This window comes from Danio aesculapii, chromosome 4, assembly GCF_903798145.1.
Source record: "Danio aesculapii chromosome 4, fDanAes4.1, whole genome shotgun sequence".
Lineage (NCBI taxonomy): Eukaryota > Metazoa > Chordata > Actinopteri > Cypriniformes > Danionidae > Danio > Danio aesculapii.
In genome coordinates this window covers 47,478,966-47,497,844 of record NC_079438.1, presented here as the reverse complement: position 1 = coordinate 47,497,844, position 18,879 = coordinate 47,478,966, and the positions used below count along the sequence as shown (strand labels likewise).

At 34.2% G+C, this 18,879-nt stretch overlaps 3 long non-coding RNA genes across 9 annotated transcripts in view; 2 read left to right on the top strand and 1 right to left on the bottom strand.

Annotated features, from left to right (window-relative positions):
- Positions 1-4,595: 4,595 nt before the first annotated feature.
- LOC130223142 (uncharacterized) overlaps positions 4,596-18,879 on the bottom strand; it is a 47,082-nt gene continuing 32,798 nt past the window's right edge. For 2 of the 4 annotated variants that reach the window (XR_008836588.1, XR_008836589.1), the window contains exons 9-12: positions 18,074-18,180; positions 11,964-12,059; positions 10,805-10,911; positions 4,598-5,091 (exon numbers count right to left, since the gene is read on the bottom strand). This is a non-coding gene — a long non-coding RNA (uncharacterized LOC130223142). Of the gene's footprint in view, positions 5,092-10,804; positions 10,912-11,963; positions 12,060-18,073; positions 18,181-18,879 lie in introns of all 4 variants that reach the window. The other 2 variants (XR_008836586.1, XR_008836587.1) reach the window with 2 other exon arrangements.
- On the top strand, positions 5,087-9,738 carry LOC130223146 (uncharacterized). 3 transcript variants are annotated; one of them, XR_008836594.1, is made up of 4 exons: positions 5,087-5,432; positions 7,412-7,471; positions 8,011-8,111; positions 8,805-9,738. It is a non-coding gene; the product is annotated as an uncharacterized LOC130223146 (long non-coding RNA). The 3 variants fall into 3 exon arrangements; XR_008836593.1 differs by lacking the exon at positions 7,412-7,471; XR_008836592.1 differs by lacking the exon at positions 5,087-5,432 and having other exon boundaries at positions 6,075-7,471.
- On the top strand, positions 12,811-16,381 carry LOC130223147 (uncharacterized). Of its 2 annotated transcripts, none has more exons than XR_008836595.1 (3): positions 12,811-12,859; positions 15,284-15,383; positions 16,021-16,381. It is a non-coding gene; the product is annotated as an uncharacterized LOC130223147 (long non-coding RNA). The 2 variants fall into 2 exon arrangements; XR_008836596.1 differs by having other exon boundaries at positions 15,284-15,529.

Below are 18,879 nucleotides of genomic sequence, written 5' to 3'. Positions count from 1 at the left end.
ACACGAAACCTCTATTGAGTTTGACTTTAATAGACCTCAGTGACCTCCTCTAATGGCCATCTACTTCAGCTCCATTAATTACCGCATTAACTCCGGCTATAGGAAAGAGTGACAGAACTGCTGTCATGTCATTTGGGGTTGTTATGAATGGCGGAGGGGAAATGTTTTGGGTGCTGAACAAAGGCAGATAAACACATGGGTGTTGGTTGTGCTTCCGGGGCGTCTCTGTCTGTCCTAAAATAGATGCTATGATAGTGTGTTTGGCCTTTTAATTGTCTTTTAGCGTTCGGCTTCTGTTTTTAGATGTGAGATGTTTTAGATGTGAGATGTAGATGTGTGTGTGTGTGTGTGTGTGCACGCGTTTATGTTGTCAAGCGTGAATGCTGATTCCCACAGTTGTGTTGTGCTGAATTTATTGGTGGACTGTTTTTTTTCTTTTTCCTTTAATTTTACTGCTCATTAAAAGCATTCTCATGCCAATAGAAAGAACATGCTGTTTTGAGGTTTCACATATCATTCTGCATGAACATTGCAGATAAATGAAGTTAATGGCCACTGCACCACTATTTTTAGTTACTTTTTTATTTTGTCAATAATTTATTTGATGCATGTTTTACTTATTTATTTGAGGCATGTTTTAATTTATTTATGTTATGTGATGCATGTTTACATTTATTTTATTTTAATTAACACATTTTATTCAATGCATGTTTTATTTTATTTATTTAATGCATGTTTAAATTCATTTTAATTTATTAATGCATGTTCATTTTTTTATTCGATGCATGTTTTATTTTATTTATTTGACGCATATTTTAATTTATTTTTTGCATTTATTTGATGCATGTTTTAAATAATTTTATTTTTTAATGCATGATTAAATCTATTTTATTTTATTTATTTAATGGATGTTTTATTTGATTTTATGCGTGTTTTAATTTATTTTATGTAGTTCCTAAATGCTATTTTGACCCATTTGCATTCACTTTCTGTAACTTTTATTTTATGCATTCTTCTGTTTAGTCTTTGTTTTTAACCTTTAATTTAAAAAGATTTCTATTTATTTATTTAAATAATAATAATTTTATTTAATATTTCATATTTTTAAATGGTTTCTGCAGGGCATTGGGGCTAGTATTTTCATATACCGTCATATTCATTGTAATGAATTAATTATTGTTTTATCCATACATAAAATCCACAAAAAATGTAGTTATTTTTATTTTATTATTTTTTATTTTGTTGGCTGGACTAAAAGGTTCAAAAATATTGTGTTTGAAAAATACTTGACCAAAACTCAAATATTATTAATTTGATCAGTTTTTTGGGGGGTTGTTGTTGACAATTTTACAGAGATTTGATTTATCTGTCGATCACTTTTGCCTTTGGCAGTTTCTGTTTTGGTCATACACTATTTTCCTACATACTGCATACATGAAGTGATTTCATTTTATGAATTATACTGAATGACTTACTACTTGATTGCTTTATTGAACTTAACAGTTAGAAAATAATTTTGGGGAAACAAAAAACCAAAAAGGAGCCCAAAATAAAGTTTTCATCAACTTTTAGATAAATTTAAAACAATTTTAGTATCCAGCATTTATACTGAAGTCCATTTTCAAATGATGTGGAATTGGAATCATCCTCACATTCAAAAACGGTATTAAAAGTGGTCGCTCATACAAACCCAGCTCTCTCTCTCTCTTATCCTATAAAGCATGTGTAGAAGCAGATATTTGGAGGCTTGCCCTCATGACACTCTTCAGAGCGAAGCGGGTGACGGACGGCATGTTAAACAGCTCGAGGGTGGCAGGCTGGATGCCGGCTTCAGGCCTGGCGTCCACCATTAGCGCCACCATGCCAGGCTTTTGTCACCCTGCCTCATTAAAGAGCCACAATGGCAAGAGCATTTGAAGAATGTGGCGCTCATTCACTCATGCGCTGAGACACTGTGCCAAGCACTGCCTCCCCCATGATGAATACACTTTCTGAAACTTTTTATTGGAGTTATCTCCAGATTTATGACAGGCATTCTTCAGATATGTGTAAAGCACTGTGGATGTCCAGTGCTCGCATTCCATCTTATCTGAAAGCATTTCTCATCGCATGTTTTGTGACGTACAAATACAAGCAGCTTTAAATATTTCGATATTTCTGAAGGCTTAATATGACTTATTTCACAGAGAGGGCAGGTGACATTTTTGTTTTTAAAGTGGTTGAATTAAGTAAGTTGCATACAAATATTTTAAACTAAAACCAAACGACTTCAGAATGTAGATAGATGGATCGGATAACTTTATTTAACTTTTTAAAAAATATTATTTTGCATGTTTTTCAAATTCCTAGTCTTAAACCTCTCAAAAACTCATATTGGTGAAATGTTTTTTTATTGACTTTTTATTTATTTAATTTTAACTTTGATATATATATTTTTTAACTTCCAGGCACATTTGCCTTTGAGGCTTTTCTCAGATCAATATATTTATTTTCATTACTTAATATATTACTTAAAATGTTATTTTATAATCAATTATTTAACTTTATTTACCAGTAGCTTTAGTAATTTTGCATTTCAGATGCCAGTGGCAGCCCTAGATCTCAAAATATAGTGACAATTTCAATTTATTTGATTTCTGTATTGTATTTATTTCCATATAGTCTTTTTAAAAGTGTTTTAATCCATTTCTAATCACTTTTAGAGTTAAATAGTTGCAATCTCTCTTTAATTTCATACAGGATATAGAAACAACTTTCTAAAAACCTTTTAAAAACATATAAATCATTTAATTTCATTTAGCATGGACTTGCTACGATAAGATAAGAGGAGAGACTGAACACATTCTCAGAAACACAGGTGGTCAGTCCTTGCATGAGTGTGCATGACATGAACAAGAATGCAGCATATTCAAAACAAGCTTGACATGTCAGACATTCTGCATGGTGTCTCTGCATGATCAAAATAACATTAGCATAATCTTGCTTAAGCTCTCTCTCTAACTCCAAGATAAATGTGTGTGTGTGTATCCTTGAGAGTGTGTGATTTAGTAGTTGACAGGACACAGAACACTCTGCACCTCCTTATCAGAAGCCTGGTACCAAGCGGAGTCTATCCCCAGAGAAAAACCAGCACCTCGCATATGTGTGTGTGTGAATGGCTCACTCCTCCACTGTTATGATCTAGTTTATTTTCCTCATCGCCTGCTGACAGTACCACTCTCCACAAATCCTTTGTTTATTTTATTCCAAAGCACTCCCTATGTTTAAAACCTCCTCGTTTGAATCGCACAGGCGGTCAGATCAGTGTGAAATGCTTTAGTCTGAACCACAGCAAAACAAGTCTCATGATGACAGAGTGTCAAGAAATGTCCATCATATATACTGGAAGCTGTGGAAAGGTCTTTATTATCTTTATTAGAGATAGTAAAGAGCAGCATCAGCCTTATTAAATCTATTTTTATATATTCTGTGGTCAAGGTCTTAATTTAGAACGCATGATGAGGCAGACACATACTTGTGGATTAACTCTTTTGTACTAATTGTACTGCAAAAAAAATATTCTTAGTAGTACAATTAGTACAAAAGATAATCCACAAGTCTGTTTCTAGTCCCTACTGTATATACCATCTTCAGTGTAAGTGGAAAAGTCTTAATGGTTTATCCACTTTAATCATCTACCCAAGGAAAGGCATTAAAGGAATTGTTGAAATCTCTAATATAAGCGATATTAATCATGATACATGCCTTAAAAATAACAAGTGCCTTTAAGAACTTGGAGTTCCCTTTAATAAAAAAAAGAAGGAATTTCTTCAATAATGAGGTATTTATAAAGAGATTTATTAAAAAAGATGATTACTTCTTAGCTGACATCCTTATTACTTGCCGCGATCCATCAAACCACAAGAATTCACCTTTTTAATCATTTGAAATATTTTTTACAACTCAATTAATGATCAGTTGTACGTGTGCGTATATGTATATATATTAATAAGTACTAGTCAAAAAACGTATGTTTTATTTTTAATTTAATCACATTTAAAAAAATCCTTCTCAAGTTATCTATCAATTAAAGTTCATATTTAATTGCTACAAAAATATTTTATTTAATATTAAAAAACACAAAACTTTTGATTAATATAACTATATACAGGGTGATTTGAAAAGAATACCACAAATTTGAAAATCGAGAACTTTGCAAAGAAGAGAAGGAGAGCTAAGCTCTTTCTGTCGTCGATTTAAAGAGACTCTAATGTTTGTCAAGTGCTCGTCTCATTGATTAATTACTCAAGGTTCCATCATGTTTCTTTGATTAAACACAGATTTTTAAATTTGTGGTATTTTTTTTTTTTGGAATCACCCTGTACATATATTCATTAATATTTTTTATTTTACCTTTTCACTTTTTTTAAACACTGAAATAAGCAGATTGAAGTGTTTAATTGTTGAATTTGACTGACGTAATGAAGACAAAGGTGTCTATAATTGTCATCTTGACAAGTTATTTATTATTGTTCTGTTAGTATTTTGAAAACTTTACAATAATTGTGTGTTTTACAATCAATCTGTACTTTTCCATTAAAAAAAAAATCCTTTGTATTTTTTTTATCTTTAGAACTAAATTAAACTTGATTCTGTTTCTATGCTTCAATTTCTGTTATAGTTATATTTCTAAATATAGTGAAAAATTCCTTAATAAATAATCACTTGAGAAATATTTGAAAAAGAATAAATATTGCACAGGAGAGCAACTGTATATGTAAAAGTACCTGGAGTTATGTAACAAACCAAAGATTATTGTAAACATTGTCAATTTCAATTGTGGTATTTGCAAGTGACCGTACCAAAAGATTACACAATAGGAAAGTTTACCAAGAACAGCCACTTAATCTCTACAAGGAAACATGAGAGTGTATGTATCTAGAAATGACCTTTGACCTGCAGAAGAGCAGTTTATCTTTCTCTTCTCTGAAAACCTGTAGATAATCTCTAAATGCTACTGTAGAGCCAGCAGATCCACACCAGCCGTCTTCAGCACAGCGTGACTCCGCTGCTGGGTTGGGTCTCCCTTGACGGCCCCTGTCCCGGGAATGTCTGAAAAAGAGGATGCAGTTGGTCTGTGTTATTATTAGCCTGCACCCTGACTTTAAGGGAACACTGTGACCCAACATACATTCAAAACGTCAAGTGTAAAGACGGTCACCGGAGGAAGGAAAGCGCAAGATGAGGCGGAAAACGACTTTTTTTTTCCTTCAGATGCACATTAGTCAGGAGCAGCAATGGGGTGTTTGTTCACAGGGTGGGAGTGGCACAGGAAGCTGCCAACAGGAGCTTCCCCAGAAACAGTTGCTGGGCGATCCCGGTGTTTCTATAGGAGGAAATGGGGGAGTGTGGGCGGGTGCTGCCAAAGGCCACTTCCAGTCTACTGCTTTGAGGTAATGCACATAGACAGACGAGAGGAACTCACGTAAAACACATCCATCAGAAGAATGGCTGATGATCAGAGAAACCATTTAAAAAAAAAAAAAAAACATCTAGATCTTTTGTGGCTCAGTGTCAATATAGATCATTTTAATGTTGCAAAGATCTCCATAGGTTTAGGGAGTAAGTTTAATTATATATAATATTAAATACAGTGCAAGTTAGAATTATTAATAATTTAAATAAGTCGTTTCTAATAACTGATTTATCTTTGCCATGATGTCAGTACATATTTTGCTAGATATATTTCAAGATACTAGCATTCAGCTTAAATTGACATTTAAAGGCTATAGGTTAACTATACAGAAAAGTAATTATACAAATCATTGCATAATGATGGTTTGTTTTGTAGACAATCTACAAAAATATTGCTTGAGCTAATAATAATAATAATAATAATAATAATAAAAATAAAAACAACAACAACAACAACAACAACAACAACAACCTTAAAATGGTTTTAAAAATTAATAATTGATTTTATACTAGTCAAATTATAACATCTACAGAAGAGAAAATATTATAGGAAATACTATAAAAAATTTCTTGCTGTTAAACATAATCTTACTGTACATGTTTTCTAGTCTAAATTTCTACAAATTCTTAAATCAAGCAGCATTAATAAACATTAAAAATAAACAGTTTTGTTTTGGGAAATAAGATGTCCAAATTAAGTCAGTGCCAGCGGCGCAAGTAAAATAATCTTGTTTTGGTTTGAAATAAAATTTTCAAGGGGAATTTTTTACTTGCTTAGAATGTGCTTCTTGGTTTAAGAATTTTTGGATACTAGGACCAAAACCTGTCATCAACTTTTATCATCAACCCAAGTAAAGTCATATAAAGAATTGTTGAAATCTTTAATATAAGCAACATTAATCATGATACATGCCTTAGAAAGAACATGTTCCCCTTTTTTAAACTCAGAGCCACTTGATGGAAAGTAGAATTTCTCAATTATGAGCTTTATAAAAAAGATGATTACTTCTCAGCTGACATCCTTATTACTTGCCGCTATCCATCAAACCACAAGAATTCACCATTTTAATCCATCTAAAAACCTTTTGTGCAGGTTAAGAGTTAAGAAATTAGTACTTTCATTGTGCTTACAAGAGACAGTAAAGACATGTAAAAGTGGAAAAAAAAAAAGGTTTGAACAATGGACCTTTTGGGTTAGTTTGCACGAAAATATAAAAGTAGAACAGCTGTTTTTAAACATGATATTAGCAACAACATGATTCACATGAGCACTGAATCAGCATATTCAGATTCTGTCTGAAGCATCACATGACACTAACTGGGTCTCCATCACTCTGCATTATAGCGCACTTTGAAGTATCTCATGAGAAATGAGTGACGTGGATGCCACATTTAGAATAAAAATTACTTCATTAAACAAACCTGTTTTTACATTAATTTGAGCTGGTTTTGAACTAATTTGATTGTGAATAATGGGAGATGGAAATGCATTTGCCAAATAAACTCTGACATGGTAAACATTACACCCATGTGACCAATCAGATGTCTCCACTATGCTTGCTTTGTTTACATTTTTTTTTTTTTAGGTTACCAATACTACAGTCAGCCACTCTACCAACCTGATGTAAATGTACCAAATACTTAATTGGGATTTTCTTTGTGCCAACACTTCAAAACATTATTAAATTAAAAAAAAAAAAACACACAAAAAAAAGGTCACATTAGGATGGAAACCCAGCTACTGAAGCGATGATCATACCAATAAAAAGATTCTTCATTGGATTTACAAAAAAAAATAAGGTGTTTGCAAACCATTTATGTAGGCTGAATTTAAACAAATTAAATTTAGTAATGCAGAACTTAATTTGTTTGTTTAAATTCACCCCATATAAATTCTTTGCAACCACTTACCTTAACAAAATTGTAAATCTAACAAAGTTTTTTTTTTTCTGTGTAGGAATTTTCTGCTTACAATATAATGTGTCTGCCAGAGGTGTCACTGTCCAGGAGAGTTTAGGTATTACTGCTTTAACACCCGTCTGAATGTTTATATACCCAAACACTCACTGATTATCTGGTTCAGGTGCAGTTAATTAGGTTAAGAACTAAACTGTATAGAGGATAGTGGCCTTCCAGGAGCAGCATTAGACACCCATAGTGTATGTATTTACCCAGGATTTACCCATATGTCCGCAAATGTTTTTAGTTTTTAATAATTTAATATGTTATAAATTGTGACACGAGCACAAAATGTTGTTTAGTTTATACATAAATGTTACACTGAAAGAAGATGAGAAAATGTTGAAATTGATGAAAGAATTTTGATGTTTTGGTTTACAAACATTATTTGAAACGTTAAAGTAGATGCTCTGCTTTCATTGCATATATTTTGTATGTATAATTAATTACTTTTGTATATGTAATTTGATTTAGACAGTAAAACGTGACACCTTTTTTTTGACAAAAATAATTTTCTTTTGTGTGTGTGTGGTGCAATGAACGGTGATATAAAAATCATGACAGATTTTAATTCCTGCTATGGTTTATGTTTCTCAGATATGGAAAAGACAGGTGTGGCTTCCTGGTTTCCCTTGGGATGAAATTATGGAGAGGAAGGGGAGGGTGAAGGGATGACAGGAACTGTCGGAATGACTGAGGTAAGTGTCTATTTATACAGTTCTTTTAGCTTTTCCGAAGTCTTTTCATTTTCGTTTTATGTGACTCATAAACAATCGTTACGAAATTCACTTTTAAAGCACACTTGGTGAGTATAAAATGGACTACACACACTAAATCTGGCATCTTTATGCTCTGCATTTGAGCTATAGAGACTAGAGCTGAACGATATATTGTTTTAGCATCAACATCACAATGTGTGTATCTGCAATAGTCACATCGCAGGATTAGATCATTTTAATTCCTTAAATTAAAAGACAAAGATATTATAGCATCAAATTATTTATACAACGATGACCATGTTGTTTTTACATTTGATCAATTTCTATATTATTTTTGCTCTGTCATATTTATACATTTTTGCAATTTATTATACTTTCTGCCAAAGCACTGCATACTAAGACTTGATCATCCCAGTCTATTCAAATCATCTGGTGATATTATATTCATATCGCAATATATATTGCATTAAAACAAAACATCACAATGTCGTATTTTTTCAATATCCTGCAGCCTTAATAGAGACCCTTGTATGCAAGTATTTTCCAGTCCTTTCTCCTTCATTTTAAGCTGTTCTGTTGCATGTTTTGAACATTTCTCTAGAGTGCCAGTGTTTTGTGATGCCTTATTTTTGTGTTTTTTTCATCTTTGACTTTTTCTATCTGTATTTGAAGGGCAGCTCATCCCCCAGAGACGTCTTTCTCCCACAATGCCCTGACCCTGAGATCTATGTGTGGAATTCTCTGCTCATTTATCAGTGTGGGCCTGCTCCTCTCCCTGTGTGCTCTAATTTTTTCACAGTCCCGATCCTGGTACTGTTGCACCCCAAACTACATCTGTGTAAACCTCAGACTCACACACAACCGAGCAAACCTACAGCTGTGGAAAAATACTAAAATAAGAGACCACTTGTCTTGAAAAAAGTTATGCGTTTTTCTCTTCAAATTTAACACAACACAAAAACTTAACTATTTAAATTAATTAAAAGCTGTACTTTTTAAATTTTAAGTGTTAAGTACTTAAGTACTTTCAGCCTGATATGTTTTTGAGTACTTTTTTCCAGTTTTTTTCTGCTCCTTATAGTACTAGTATTAATTTTTGTTCATTTTTAATTATCAATATTAATGTAATTTGTAGTTTTAGTTTAATCTGACATTTATTTCATTATTTCATTTATGTATTCATTATAAGTATTATTTTAGAATTAAACCATTTATTTTTTATTATTCTGTAAAGCTTTTTCTCTAAACATTTCAACTGACCCCAGCATATTGTGGCCCCCTGATTATTAAAGTATGCATAATACCACTGTCAACAAGTTTAATCTATGAATTAGTTGTTTTATCAGCTATTAAGCATTTTTACTCATAATTAAAATAACAAACACAGGCATGAGAACAGTTGATCAGCTCCCTCTTGTGGACAATAAGTGAATGTGTAAGCAGCCGTTGTATCTGATCCTGATTTTAACCTGATTGAGAACACCTGAAGCAGCTGATGGAGCTCTACAGCACAGGTTTAATGCTACTGATTTGCATAAACAGATTGTGTTGTTTACAAGTTTGCATTTGAAATGTGAAATATTAATAAAGATCTTAATGACCCTCATGATTGTTTTGAATGTTTCTTGAAGATCTTAGCTGTGTGCACTTGATAGAACACATGATAGTTTTGTGATGTTAATGAAATGACATATTTTATAAGACGCTTGTTAGCAGTGTAAAATCTGGACTGGAGTTCTGGATTTCTCTCTGTAGTCAGAATAAACTGATTAAGCTGATATGAGTGTTGATAAACAAAACTGAGGATTTATGGACTACTTCACTGTTTATAAGATTTGAAGACATGAAAACACAATCACATCGTTTTTGTACTTTTAACAAAGAGATTAAAACTTTTTATTAGTTTACATGTGAAACACATCAAGGCTTACAAACACATGATTAATTTGCATTTCATACAAAAAAATATTTCTATAAATAATGCTTTAGCTAAATGAAATATAAATAACCCTGAAAAACAACAACTGTGTCAGTGATGGTTGTCTGTTTATTCTGAACAAATATCTTGGTTTGAATCCTATGACTAATCGTTACCATCATATAAATCAAAGCTCATAGGTTTGTATGCATAATGAAGTTAGCTTAGTGGTTAGTGAGTTGAACTGGTAACCCAAAGGTTGCTGGTTTGATTCCCAGTCCCAACAGAAGTGATAAACAACACTGACCATGACTAAGGCCCTTAACCCTCACAGAGAGCAGTCATGAGTATGCATAATCAAGTCAGCATAATGGTTAGTGAGTTGGACAGAAATTGCTGACCACCCTTGAAAGGGGGGGGTAAACAACAGCCCAGCCGAGCTGCAAATGAGCAAGGCACTTAACCCTCACATAGAGCAACTATGAGTATGAATTAAAAAAAAACCTTAATTGAAAACACCTGCTGCAGCTGATTTCTGTGTTTTCTTGACATAATTCTTCAGCCTAAATCAGAAGCACATGTTATCAGAGGCTCAGTGGCGCAGAGCTTTATCATTTGCCTTTGAATCAGAAAGCTGGGGTTCAAATCCCACAAATACAGATTTTCTTAACCTGTTTTATCAAAAAAATATACAAGACTCTAAAACATGCCTGTACACATTGTAAACTCTGTGGCGCAGTGGATAATCACTTACCTTCACATCAGAAAACTTTGGTTTTGAATCCCATTTCCACAGCTTCTTCACTCATAACAAGACCAAACAAGATGTCATGCTCAAGGGCAGGGTGGATAAGTGTTTGCCTATGAATTAGAAAGTTTAGACAAACAGAGACCACTGTAAGCTCTTTGGCTGAGTGGATAATCATTTGCCTGTGAATCAGAATGTTTTTGGTTCGAATCCCACAAATGCAGATTTTGTTCACCTTTCCTTACAAATAAAAATATATGTACAAGACCATCTAACATCGTACAAGACATCAAAAGCCCTTTGGCGCAGTGGTTAATCATTTGCCTATGAATTAGAATGTTTTAGGTTCGAATACCACAAACGATAGTTTTCCTCACCTTTCCTCACACATCAAAATATATGTACAAGACCATATATTAACATATCAGACATCAAAAGCCCTTTGGCGCAGTGGTTAATCATTTGCCTGTGAATTACAATGTTATAGGTTCGAATACCACAGACGCAGGTTTTCTTCACCCTACCTCACTAATTAAAATATATGTACAAGACCATATAACAACATACAAGACATCAAAAGCGCTTTGGTGCAGTGGATAATCATTTGCCTATAAAGCAGAATGTTTTGGGTTCGAATCCCTCAGCAAATGAGTTTCGTTATATCTGACTGACATAATGCTTTAAACGTCTACACTAACCGTGAGTGTCATGGTGGCGCTGCTGGCTAAACACATGTTCTCTATGGCCAAGGCTGTCAGAAAGACATGGGTTCAAAGCTCACTTTCACACTCTGGCCAGCAGACAGGGGTCAAATATACGTTCCGGCACATCATTAGGTATGTGACTGTGGCTCAGTGGTAGAGCATTGCCTCAAGGGTTAAGAGGTCGCTGGTTCAATCCCAGCCAGATCACTGCGATATGTGTGAGTGTTGGCGTGAACGAAGGGGGAGGATGGAGCGTTCCTCCCCTGACCTACGGGGCCATGTACAGCAGGGGTTATGCTACTTTTTACTAAAAAAATAAATTAGCTCTATAAAAAAGGGGTCCCCGTCCCTTCTCTCCCCGTTTCGGTTACCATCACTTCCTTTCTAGAGGGGTTGACCCTCTAGAAAGGAAGTGATGGTAACCGATAGCACAAAACACAAAAACGAGCGAGAGGTCTTACCTGTCCGCAGCAGATGTCCATCCTGCCTGTAAATGTAGTCCAAACGTCCCAAAGCTCTGCTTCTGTTGGCTGTATGGTCCAAACACATCCCTCAGTCTGTAGAGGAAACACAGAAATAAAGACACTGTCAAACAGCAGATCTAAACATCTGACTCTGACAGATATTACTATTAATAATATAAAACAACAACTACAATTCATTTGCTCTTAAATGTCTGACAGTGACAGAGAGCAGCATGTAAACAAAGCTGTTTAAACAAACAGGAGAGCTCTGCTTAAACATATCACTAAAGACACTTCAATAAGTGCTAAATATGAACTTAACTGCGACTGAAGTACAAGGAATAAAGGCTTAATGAGGAAATGCAAGAGAAATACTGCACAGTTACTTACAGGTGAGTCGCTTTTCACTGCATTCCTGTCCTTTATTTCAGCGTGTGTCTGTTATTTTAGTTGTCGGACTGCATTAAATGTTGTTTAGTGACATTAAAACACTGTCACTGAGCTGTCATCTGCAGTTTATGTGTTTAAAACTGTACACTCGTGCTGCTGCTGCTGCACCAAAACAAACGTCACGCTGTCAACATCCTGAAGCTGTGAGTCAGAGTCAACGGGAAACCGCTTGCGCCGCCTGGTGGAGCGGATGGTGAACTGCACTACAGTGTCTAACAGGACGAGTTAGTGTTAAAGTCTTGTTTATTTAAGCCTGATGGGTCTTTTAAATTCCAAATATTTCGACTAATTGAAAATGTACACACCCAGACAAAATAGTATATTCACTAGGTTAAATAGCTCAATGTCAAGTGCCAAATAAGTCTAGATGTGGTCGTCAGCGCCCTCTTGTGGACGATGAATCAGTGTTGTTCAGATCATGAACTCGTGGTGTTCAGTCGCAGGTAAGAGGGCTGAGAAATGAATAAAACATATTTGAAAGCAACTCTATGATTTATGGCAGCGTCTCGACGTGTAAAGCAACGTGTTTTTAGCAGTTTAGGTAAATTCTGTTATCAATGATGTGGTAAAGCAGATCAAATGTGTTTAACTCAAACGTGCTCGGTGTGTAAACAGTAAACCTATAAAGAGGTTTGTGTGTATGTGCAAGTTTTAAGTTGATGTATGTTTTTGTTTACTTATTTGCAGTGATATTCATAATGCTTGGGCACAGTTAAATCCACAGTTTCACACTGTCGTGTCAGTGTTTGCAGATTTAAAGAGCATTTATAATACATTTAGTCTATACAGATTTAGACACACAGAAATGCAAGAGATCAAATCAGTGTTTCAGCTCCGCCTGGTGGACAGTAAGTGTATCTGTATTAATGTCAAACACCACTTAGTGGAAGCTTTTTTTGTCATTAGTTTGTTGAAGCTGGATGCGCTTTCATAACCTGAAGTAAATAATCTCATGGTGAATATACCTTAATTCTGCTGGGATGTTATTAAGAAATTATACTGGGTTATTTATACACCACACAATCTACTTTTGTCAGTCAAACCAACATTTTTGCATTAATACTTTTTGGCAAGCAGACAGGTAACGTGATCTTAAAAGTCTCATTAATTGTATAGTTTGTCCAAGATTATGAAAATTGTTGCTTTCACTGAACTAAAAACAATAAAGTAATTCACTTTTTCCAAATCTCTTTTTCACACAGTTGTGATTTTATATTTCAAAATTCACATTTTTTCCCTCAGAATTGCAGGTTTGCATCAAGCAATTTAAGATTGCGAACTCACAAATCTGTCAAAAAGACAGAATTATTATGTAAACTCTTAATTTTGATGAAGAAAATCAGAATTGTAAACAGGATTTTGAGAAAGCAAATCAGAATAATTACATGCAAACTCTTAATTCTGAAGGGAAAAATAAAATGTACTTTTTTTTTTCACTGAACATAACATTAATGAAATCCTGCAGTTGGAATTCAATTCAATAATGCAACATTTGCTAAATAAGCTCTTGATTCCCTCTTTTCTTATTGCATGACTTTTGTTGGAATGGATCTACAACAGAAACTGTTTTAGTAATCCAGTCCTGGGGACCAACAGAGCTCCATATTTTACATGGGAGGAACAGAGCTTTCCAAAACTTTGAATCAACCGAAATTTCTTGTGTATATATTTCTCATTTCATGCTCTTTTGAACAATAGACCTTAAAAAGTCACAGTTTGCTCAAAAAAACATAAAAATAAGTAGAACAGCTGTTTTTCAACAACATGCTCACAGTGCTTCATGAGCACCGAATCAGCTTCAGATTCTGTCTGAAGCATCACATGACACTAACTGGGTCTCCATCACTCTGCATTATAGCACACTTTGAAGTATCTCATGAGAAATGAGTGACGTGAATGCCACATTTAGAATAAACATTCCTTCGTTAATAAACAAAATCTGTTTTTACTTTAATTTTGAGCTGGTTTTGGACTAAATTGTGTTAATGTGAATAATGGGACATGGAAATGCATTTGGCATGTGACCAATCAGATGTCTCCACTATGCTTGCTTTGTTTACAGTTTTTTTTAGGTTACCAATACTACAGTCAGCCACACTAACAACCTGATGGAAATGTACATAATACTTAATTATGATTTTATTTTTTCGATATTTGTGCTAACACTTAAATATATATATATATATATATATATATATATATATATATAAAATTAAAAAGTCACATTAGGATGGAAACCCAGCTACTTAAGGCTGAAGTAATGATGGTTAAAATTCAGCTTTGTAATCATACCACTAAAAAATGATTCATTGGATTTACTCGATTTTTTAAGGTAACTGTTTGCAAACAATTTATATGGGCTGAATATTAACTAATGGTCAATTTAATTTGTTTAAATTCAGCCCATATAAATTCTTTGCAAACATTTACCTTAAAAAATTGAGTAAATCCAATGAATCATTTTGTTCTGTGTAGGAATATTCTGCTTAAAATAAAATGAATTTGCCAGAGGTGTCACTGTCCTGCAGAGTTTAGTTACTATTGCTCTAACACACACGTCTGGAAGAAAAAATGTTGAAATTGATGAAAGAATTTTGATGTTTTGGTTTACAAACATTATTTGAAACATTAAAGTAGATGCTCTGCTTTCATTGGGTATATTTTATATATATAATAAATCATTTTAATATATGTAATTTGGTATAGACAGTAAAATGGGATGTCTCGTTTTTGACAAATGTAAACAATTGTCCTTTTCTTGGCCTTGTGTGTGTGTGTGTGTGTGTGGTGGATTCATAAGGCAACGAATGCTGATATAATAGTTATCATAACAGTTTTTAATTCCTGCTATGGTTTATGGTTCTCAGATATGGAAAAGACAGGTGTGGCTTCATGATTTCCCTTGTGATGAAATAATTGAGAAGACGGGAGGGTGAAGGGATGACAGGAACTGTCGGAATGACTGAGGTAAGTGTCTGTCTGTCTGTCTGTCTGTCTGTCTGTCTGTCTACCCATCTATCCATCTAGTTCTATTAGCTTTAACGAAGTCTTTCCATTTTCATTTTATGTGACTGATGAACAATTGTTACGAAGTTCACTTTTAGGCACACTTGGTGAGTATAAAATGGACTACACACACTCACACACTAATCTGGCATCTTTATGCTCTGGATTTGAGTCATAGAGACTAAGGCTTTAGCATCAACATCACAATGTGTGTATCTGCTATAGTCACAATGCAGGATTAGATCATTTATTAAAGATTAAAAGACAAAGATATTTTTGCATCAAATTATTTATACAATGATGACCAAGTCATTTTTAACTTAACTTTTCAAGTTATTTTTGCTCTGTCATATTTAGACATACAATTTATTATATCTTCTGCAGACACACTGCATACAAAAAGACTTGATGCAGCCCTAATAGTGACTCTTGTATGCAAAGATTTACCAGTCCTTTCTCCTTGATTTACACTGTTCTGTTGTATGTTTTAGTCTCTTTGCTTTGTGTCTTTGATTAGTTATCCCTAGAATGCCAGTGTTTTATGATGCCTTATTTTTGTGTTTTTTTCATCTTTGACTTTTTCTATCTGTATTTGAAGGGCAGCTCATCCCCCAGAGACGTCTTTCTCCCACAATGCCCTGACCCTGAGATCTATGCGTGGAATTCTCTGCTCATTTATCAGTGTGGGCCTGCTCCTCTCCCTGTGTGCTCTAATTTTTTCACAGTCCCGATCCTGGTACTGTTGCACCCCAAACTACATCTGTGTAACTGTCAGACTCACACACAACTGAGTAAACCTACAGCTGTGGAAAAATACTAAAATAAGTTATGCGTTTTTCTCTCCAAATTTAAAAAAATAAACACTTAACATAACTATTAAAGTTAAAATAAGCTGTACTTTTTTTACTTTTAAGTATTAAGTACTCAAGTATTTTCAGCCTGATATGTTTTTCAGCACTTTTCCCCTGTTTTTTCTGCTCCTTATAGTAGTAGTATTCATTTATGTTCATTTTTAATGATCAACAATAATGTAATTTGTATTTTTTTGTTTGACATTTATTTGTTTCATTATTTATTATCACATTTGTGTATTAGGTATGAATATTATTTTAGAATGAGGTCATTGACTAACCACTTAAAAAAAAATTCTGTAAAGCTTTTTCTCCAAACATTTCAACTGGCCCCAGCATATTGTGGCCCCCTGATAATTAAAGTATGCATAATACCACTGTCAACAAGTTTAATCTATGAATTAGTTGTTTAATCAGTTATTATGCATATTTACTATTAAATAAAATAACAGACACAGGATCAGCTCCCTCTTGTGGACAATAAGTGAATGTGAGAACAGCAGTCGTGTCTGATCCTGAGTAAAAACATCTGAAGACGCTCAACAGCACAGGTTTGATGAACTTGATTGATGTGTTTTTAGTCTGGTAAAGCTTCTGATTTGCATAAACAGATTGTGTTGTTTACAAGTTTGCATTTGAAATGTGAAATATTAATAAAGATCTTAATGACCCTCATGATTGTTTTGTACATTTCTTGAAGATCTTAGCTGTGTGCACTTGATAGAACACATGATAGTTTTGTGATGTTAATGAAATGACATATTTTATAAGACGCTTGTTAGCAGTGTAAAATCTGGACTGGAGTTCTGGACTTCTCTCTGTAGTCAGAATAAACTGATCAAGCTGATATGAGTGTTGATAAACAAAACTGAGGATTTATGGACTACTTCACTGTTTATAAGGTTTGAAGACATGAAAACACAATCACATCGTTTTTGTACTTTTAACAAAGAGATTAAAACTTTTTATTAGTTTACATGTGAAACACATCAAGGCTTACAAACACATGATTAGTTTGTGTTTCATACAAAAATATTTCTATAAATAATGCTTTAGCTAAATGAAATATAAATAACCCTGAAAAACAACAACTGTGTCAGTGATGGTTGTCTGTTTATTCTGAACAAATATCTTGGTTTGAATCCTATGACTAAGCGTTACCATCATATAAATCAAAGCTCATAGGATTGTATGCATAATGAAGTTAGCCTAGTGGTTAGTGAGTTGGACTGGCAACCCAGAGGTTGATAAGATAAGACTACCCAGATAAGATACTGATTCCCAGTCCCGACAGAAGTTGGAATGGAGGGGGGGATATACAACACTGACCAGCTCTGCTGTCCATGACTAAGGCCCTTAACCCTCACAGAGAGCAGTCATGAGTATGCATAATCAAGTTAGCATGATGGTTAGTGAGTTGGACTGGTAAACCAGAGGTTGCTGACAGCTGTTGAAAGGGTGGGGGGTAAACAACAGCCCAGCCGAGCTGCAAATGAGCAAGGCACTTAACCCTCACATAGAGCAACTATGAGTATGAATTAAAAAAAAACCTTAATTGAAAACACCTGCTGCAGCTGATTTCTGTGTTTTCTTGACATAATTCTTCAGCCTAAATCAGAGGCACGTGTTATCAGAGGCTCAGTGGCGCAGAGCTTTATCATTTGCCTTTGAATCAGAAAGCTGGGGTTCAAATCCCACAAATACAGATTTTCTTAACCTGTTTTATCAAAAAAATATACAATACTCTAAAACATGCCTCTGCACATTGTAAACTCTGTGGCGCAGTGGATAATCACTTACCTTCACATCAGAAAACTTTGGTTTTGAATCCCATTTCCACAGCTTCTTCACTCATAACAAGACCAAACAAGATGTCATGCTCAAGGGCAGGGTGGATAAGTGTTTGCCTATGAATTAGAAAGTTTAGACAAACAGAGACCACTGTAAGCTCTTTGGCTGAGTGGATAATCATTTGCCTGTGAATCAGAATGTTTTTGGTTCGAATCCCACAAATGCAGATTTTGTTCACCTTTCCTTACAAATAAAAATATATGTACAAGACCATCTAACAACGTACAAGACATCAAAAGCCCTTTGGTGCAGTGGATAATCATTTGCCTATAAATCAGAATGTTTTGGGTTCGAATCCCTCAGCAAATGAGTTTCGTTATATCTGACTGACATAGTGCTTTAAACGTTTGGCGCAGTGGTTAATCATTTGCCTATGAATTAGAATGTTTTAGGTTCGAATACCACAAACGATAGTTTTCCTCACCTTTCCTCACACATCAAAATATATGTACAAGACCATATATTAACATATCAGACATTAAAAGCCCTTTGGCGCAGTGGTTAATCATTTACCTGTAAATTACAATGTTATAGGTTCGAATACCACAGACGCAGGTTTTCTTCACCCTACCTCACTAATTAAAATATATGTACAAGACCATATAACAACGTAGAAGACATCAAAAGTGCTTTGGTGCAGTGGATAATCATTTGCCTATAAATCAGAATGTTTTGGGTTCGAATCCCTCAGCAAATGAGTTTCGTTATATCTGACTGACATAGTGCTTTAAACGTCTACACTAACCGTGAGTGCC